The 6,603-nt window shown below is 46.9% G+C and overlaps 1 long non-coding RNA gene across 1 annotated transcript; it reads left to right on the top strand.

Moving 5' to 3' along the window:
- On the top strand, positions 3,698 to 6,087 carry LOC109728268. The gene is made up of 3 exons (XR_002220944.1): positions 3,698 to 3,854; positions 4,074 to 4,361; positions 5,962 to 6,087. It is a non-coding gene; the product is annotated as an uncharacterized LOC109728268 (long non-coding RNA).

Below are 6,603 nucleotides of genomic sequence, written 5' to 3'. Positions count from 1 at the left end.
AGGCGATCTTCATCCAGGTCGGCGCGGGGCGGGGCAAGTGGTGTCCCTGAGCAAGCCGAGGCTAGCGGGGACCCGGTGCTCCGCGAGCAGTTGAATGCGCTCACGGACATAGTGCAACGACAAGAAGAGCAAATCAAGGAGCTCCATGAGTTGTTGACACGACAGGCCGCGGTGGCTACGCCGGTAGCAGCGCACCGTGCACCGTCGGGAGTCGCGGTGGATTTGGGGGCCGTGGCCCCTGGTTCTGTGGAGATGGAGGGGGAAAGGGAATGAGCTGTGGCGGTGCTCATGGCTTTCAAGAAGTTTAAGCCGCCTACCTTTGACGGAGAGTCGGCGGATCCGTGGGTCTTGGAAATGTGGATCGACTCCATGGAGACTCTCTTTGAGGACTTGTATACCGTAGAGCGGGACAAGGTGAACCTAGCCGCACACTGCTCAGAGAAGTCGGCTAAGGTGTGGTGGAAAGGCGTCAAACGAGATCGATTGCCTAGTCTCCCTCCTATGACTTGGGATGAGTTTCGGAGATTGGTATTCTCCGTATATTTCCCCGACAGTGAGAAAAGAAGGCTTCAAGAGAAATTCAGGAAGCTTCGCCAAGGAGACCGTACCGTGAGGGAATATGAACGGGAATTCACCTGTATTGTGAATTGTGTTCCACATGTGGTGCAGGATGACGAGGACAAAGCTGATTGCTTTGTGTGGGGACTTCAGTCGGAAGTTTTCCGATACGTGCATCCGTTCAAGTTGCAAACATTTGCCGAGGTCATGGATCGAGCCTTGTGGGTAGAGCAAGGCGATGACTCCGTGCAAGAGGAGCGCGAGTTTAGTAGGCAAGAGGCTAGAGCAGTGTGACTGAGAGACCATTCTGGTGGTCAATCAAGTTCCAGGCGTCCCCCGGATCGTCACAGTCTCGAATCCCGAAGCTATCTTCCGACCAGTCTTCTTCGGAATGTGTGATTTGCGGTGGATCTCACTGAGCATGACGGTGTGCACTGCGTGAGGGAAGATGTTTTTATTGTGGGCAAGCAGGTCACACAAAGTATGATTTTGCTATTGGCGATGGACAACCCTCGCCGATAGCGACGGCATTCCCCTCTTCGGGACAGCCCGTGGATGTGCAACCTTTGGCACGATCTGGAGAGCGGAGTGTAAGGATTGGGCAGCCGGAAGGCACGCGGCGAGCACCAAGTGGCCAGGCTTACGCGACCCAAGTTGAGGAACCTGCTGCTGCTGGTAATATCATCGCAAGTATGATTTAATTGAGGCAAGTATACACTTCTGCATGATATAGAACTGAAGCATTGCATGCATTTACTTCATGATCATTCACTACTACTTATGCACTAATATAGTAGGGACAGAGACGAGGGTTAATGTAGCTACCCTAGCATGCATAAATCGTGATAGTGCGTCGCCTACCTAATGGATAGGTGATTGGTTGGTGCCGGCTGGTTGCTGACATTAGGCCAGAGCGATTGGTTAGTTGCCGAGTACGGGCATGTGGGCCTGGTAGAACCTCGAATTGAGGTGGGCGAGTCGTGCTCGTATAGTCAGTGTGCATAGGCAGGTTGCCTGATGCTGGACTTCGTGTAAGACGCTGTACGGACATAGAGCGCTCGAGTGTAGTACTCGTGAAGTGTGGTTTCGATTCAGCCGGTTGAATGAGTTGGCAGTAGCACTTTAGCAGGGCTAAGTGTGAAGCGGGCCATAGCTCACTCGTGGGGCTGGTGGCTCGCACTAGGTGCCTAGGAGCCGTTAGAGTGTGTAGCTCTGTAGAGCGTGTCGTGTAGGACGACGTTGGCGGGTAGTGCTTGGAGACGACCCGTGCCTGGACCCTTTGTGGACTGTGGAGCCTCGGCCCATTGGGCAGGCGCAGTCAGTTGCGAGAGGCAGCGGCCCGGTACCTACGGGTAGGGCAGAGAGTTTTGGTCAGGACGGTAGTCCGAGCTTAGATCCGGGAGCGTCGAATGCCACGTGTTAGATCGTGAGATTGATGACACACCGAGTGTGTAGTGACCCAACCCGAGGACTCGACGTGGTTTGTGGTCTTAGTCACTCCTGGTTGGAGTGTGTGCGAATTCTCCAATGAGAATTTCGCCCAGTAATGATGATTGGGTCTACGCTAGTAGGCCAGAGACACTACGCGTAGTTGAGACCGGTTTAGGTGGTAGGCCCACGTAGGATTGGTGGCCTTCGGTCCACCTGAGGAAATCGATGATTGATGTAACCGAAAACTCTATGGGTGAGTTGGGCTCGGATCCACGAACGAAGGGTTCGTGTGGTGTTGATCGTGGCTTACGGTATGAAAGGATAAAGAGAAAGTAGAGTGGTCTCTAAGAGGCACTTGAATGTTGGATAGCCACGTGAGGATTGGAGTTGAGGATGATGCTCTCAAGAGGATTGAGATCGGGGATGTGCGGGAGTGTGCCATCTCGTAGTAGAGCAAGGATCCGGTTGAGGATTGGAGCACTCGTGATTGGTCGATGCACCAATGATATTGCTTCTAAGCAATGCCGGTGATCGAATTGGAGTGTGATCCCTGGAGGGATGGTGAATGTGACGAAGAGTTGTAAATGAGTAATACGAACTCTTGAATAAGCCAAGGTGGTGAGAGCCGCCTTGTAGATGCTCAGGCGATTCGAGAGGACTTACTCGTGTGTGCAGTGTCGTGGTGGTGGACCATATGACTATTAGTGCATTCTTGCTAGCTCCACACTATGAGGATAGCAGGTAACCCCAGTCTCGAAGGAAGTGGTTTGGCCTTAGTGAGCCTGTTTGCTGGTGGTGTTGGAGCGTGTGAAGGCATGAGTATTGACCCACGCTACCACCGAGGCTTGTGAAGCCGTAATGCACTTTCGGTGTTACATTTGGTAAACGTGAGTGAATTTAGTTTCACAACCTCCGTAGTGGGCCTTTGAATAGTTCCAATGAGCGCAGGACCACTCCGAAGTAGAAAAGTGCATTGTACCCCTTTGTTACTCGATAAGTAGAGTTGGGGTATGAATTAGAGTTTGAATTATTTGAGTTTCGCGGACAAAACTCTTTTTAAGGAGGGGAGAATGTAACATATCGAACTTATAAAATTATGAAGTTACGGTGTACGTTTAAATGGTTCCGGTGAGGTTGCGGTGGAATGTAACATACCGGATTTTAAATATAAAAATGAAAATAAATAAAAACAGTATGAGTCACTATTTTTATTGGATTTAGAGAAGTAAAATATAGGTTGGGAATGACCTGTGCTGAAATCGGAGCGAAAACAGAAGATTTAGAATTTCCTGTGAAAAACGGGGCAGATAAATTAGCAGAAAATGCACAGTGTCAGAAAATTATGAAAATTGGAGGATATATCAGAAATATTTTTATGAGACTAGATTTAAAGTTTCATACCATTTTGACACCCGTAGAGTGAGAAATAAAATCCAACAGTTATTTAACTAAGATTACAGTTCGGCATAGTTTTCGGTGACCAAACAAAGTCGAAACTGGAAACTTAAGATATATTCTTGCTCAATATGTCAAACCGAGTCTGCCTGTCAAATTTGAGCAGAAACGGACATCCAGAAGGGCTCCGACGAAACTTATCAGATTCCGGGCAGGTAACTAATGTGAATACTGTATAGTTGAGGGGTTAAGTTGTAAAAGAAGCAAATGCTTCTTCTCCCTCAACCGTGCAGCCCCAACCCGTGCACACCCACGACACACACTCACACACGCATGGAAGGAGAAGAGAAAACCCTCTCTTTCTCTCTCTAAATCTCTCCCAAAATAGGTGAAATTGGTGGAGAAGAAGCTTGGAGGGATCATCAACACCATCATCTTCTTCTTCTTCATTTTGGAGCAAGCTCTTGGAGGTAAGCTCCTTGCCCATTAATGGTAGATCCTTAATGGTTGGGTTAAATAGCTTATAAATGGATTTAGAGGAATCCTAGCATGCTATCTAGATGAATGATGCTTAAATCATGAATCAATTTGGTGATTTCTTGCATAGTTGTAACCTAGGGCTCCAAAATGCTAATTTTCAAAAAATAAGGGTTTGATCTAATTTGACCCTCCGAAAACCTAATTGCTAGGTAACGAAACGCGTTGGCGAAGACGGTTCGGCAATCCGACGAGCCGTTACGAAGATATTAAAGAAACGGACGTTTAGGCTTCGTTTCCGCCTGGAGGGCCGAGGCGACGTCGTAAAATCATGGAAATGGATTTGGGGCACCATAACAACAAAACGAAGACCTTTTTCTAACCGGGACTGCGAAGCGGAGCACGGTTGGTGAGCAATTGCGAGTCCGGGCCGAATTAGATAGCGGGTACCGCGGGCGGCCGATTACAAGTGACTACGAGCAATCGGAACGCGATAACAGGTAGGTTGTGCTTACCGAAGCGACTAGCTCGCCTTCATGTCAAAGTAAACATGAAATTCATGTTGATGCATATGTACAAGTATAATGGTATTGTAGATGAGTTAAAGCATATAATTAGAATGTGCATGTTGATATACATATGCATAGTTAGAAGTGTGCTAAGGGCATCATGTGAATGTATACTAGTTGGTAATTGCATAATAATGCATTGGAATATATGCTAGGTGTATGTAACATTATGTGAGCATGTTAGTTAAGATGCATGTACTAAATGATAGTAATTATGCTAGTTGCTAATGGCATGTTGATGCATTGGAATTATATGCAAGTGCTAGTTTCATGTCAACTCATAATAGAGCATGTAAGTAAATGATAATATGTTGTGGATCTAACATGACATAATGAGAAATTGTTAAATGTATATACATGTTAGTATTATGTAATGCATGCTCGTAGTGAATGCATATTAATCCATTGGAACTATATGCTAGATGATGACATAATGTAGAGATGCTAAGTAAGATACTTTATTGGATGTTGATAGACAAAATGCATATTAGCAATGTGAGCATGTGCATGAGGTTATGTAATTATAGAAACTCGATGTGGACAATTAGGGACAACTAGATCGAGTGGCACCGAACCTAGCGTAATTAACATAGGTTAAATATGAACCTAGGATTAAGAACATAGGTTATATGATAGGGGCATTAAACCTAGAGTCAGCTAGACTTAGGACAGAAAGTGCATTGGACCTAGATAGGTCGATATCATAGGGTTTGAGATTACCCTAGAGGCTTGGGAAATAGATTCCGGAATCTTAGGATTGTGAACTCGACAGTTCTAGAGCAGTGGGTTGAGTATGACAGGTTCCCCTCCCACTGGACGAACTTCGAGGATGAGTTGTTGACTGATTCGAGGCCGCGGGTCGAGTGTGGCAGGTTCCCCCTCCCATCGGCAGAATTGTGCTTCGCTAGGGTTGAGTGTGGCATGTCCCCTTCCCTATCGGGGGTCTTGGGCCGCGGGTTGAGTTTGTGGCATAATCCCCTTCCCACCGGAAAGATCCTTGACCACGGGTGTACGCAGCTCTGGGCGACCCGTTCGCGAGATATTTGTGGACTGAAGGCTGAGGTGTAAGTGAGAGGTCCTTAACCTTGAGCCGGACAGAGCGCGGACTCTCCGCAGTTGATTTACTCGAGACCGAGTCGAGTGGCATAGATGGCTAAGGTAAAATAACCTTAGGAAAGAATCGCCAGTGAGCACAATAAGACAAAGAGTAAAGAATAAAGAATAGCTAATGAACGTGAATAGCTAATAAAGAAAAGAACGGCTACAAGTAAAGAATGGTTAATGATATAAAGTAGAATAAAGTAATCTACTTTCATGATTTACAGGTATTGCATATTGCATAGCATTGTTATATTTGCGAGGCAAGGTATGGTTTTATTAATTGCATAATCAAATGTCTATCTATCTGTTTATTAAACTAACCTGCAGTTGCCTCCTTTGAACCTGATGGCCGAGCTTTTCCGTTGGGTGGCCGTACCCATTGGGAACCATGGAGTTGGTTCTCACCCCACGTTGTTTTGGGGTGTTACAGGTTCGTACGTGAGCGGCACGGCGGCGCGAGGAAAGGGCGTAGCTCCGTAGATAGCACCCTACCCCGGAGACCAAAGTTAGCAGTACCCCGTCTACTGTCACGCCCGGGTACCAGCGGAAGCATATCCGGTACGTGTACAGACCCGCCATACACCTGCAGTATATAAGGCGTCTACGAAGAAAGCAAGTCGATAGGAAGTAAAACAAAGAAAGTCCTATCCTGATATCAGAGCAATGTACAAGTCGATATATATCAACAAAAGAACAAAGAGTGTACAATCCCAAAATCTCAACTAAAAGAGAAAGTATCACAACTGTAGTTCACGGTCCAAGTAGTACATACACATCACGAGTATACAAAAATAGGATAGATACAGTGGTGGTTTCTCTATACAAAGGGACATCACCCTCGGTCGTAGCCCGAGTAGCAAGGTGATCGACTAGCACGCTCCTAGCAACGACTAGCTAGACGCGACTCCCTTGCCACGATCCCTAGCCTCTCCTGCAGATGGCTCTGTAAAAACAACCACCAAAAGGGCGTGAGAACTATTAACAATAGTTCCCAGTGGGTAAGCCGCCAGCCTCGGCGAATTACACCACTAGGCTCAAGATGTACTAAATGAAAGCGAAAACAGTAATTGCA

This window comes from Ananas comosus, linkage group 23 (assembly GCF_001540865.1).
Source record: "Ananas comosus cultivar F153 linkage group 23, ASM154086v1, whole genome shotgun sequence".
NCBI lineage: Eukaryota > Viridiplantae > Streptophyta > Magnoliopsida > Poales > Bromeliaceae > Ananas > Ananas comosus.
Note: the sequence above shows the minus strand (reverse complement) of the source record. Positions and strands in the feature narration are given on the sequence as shown.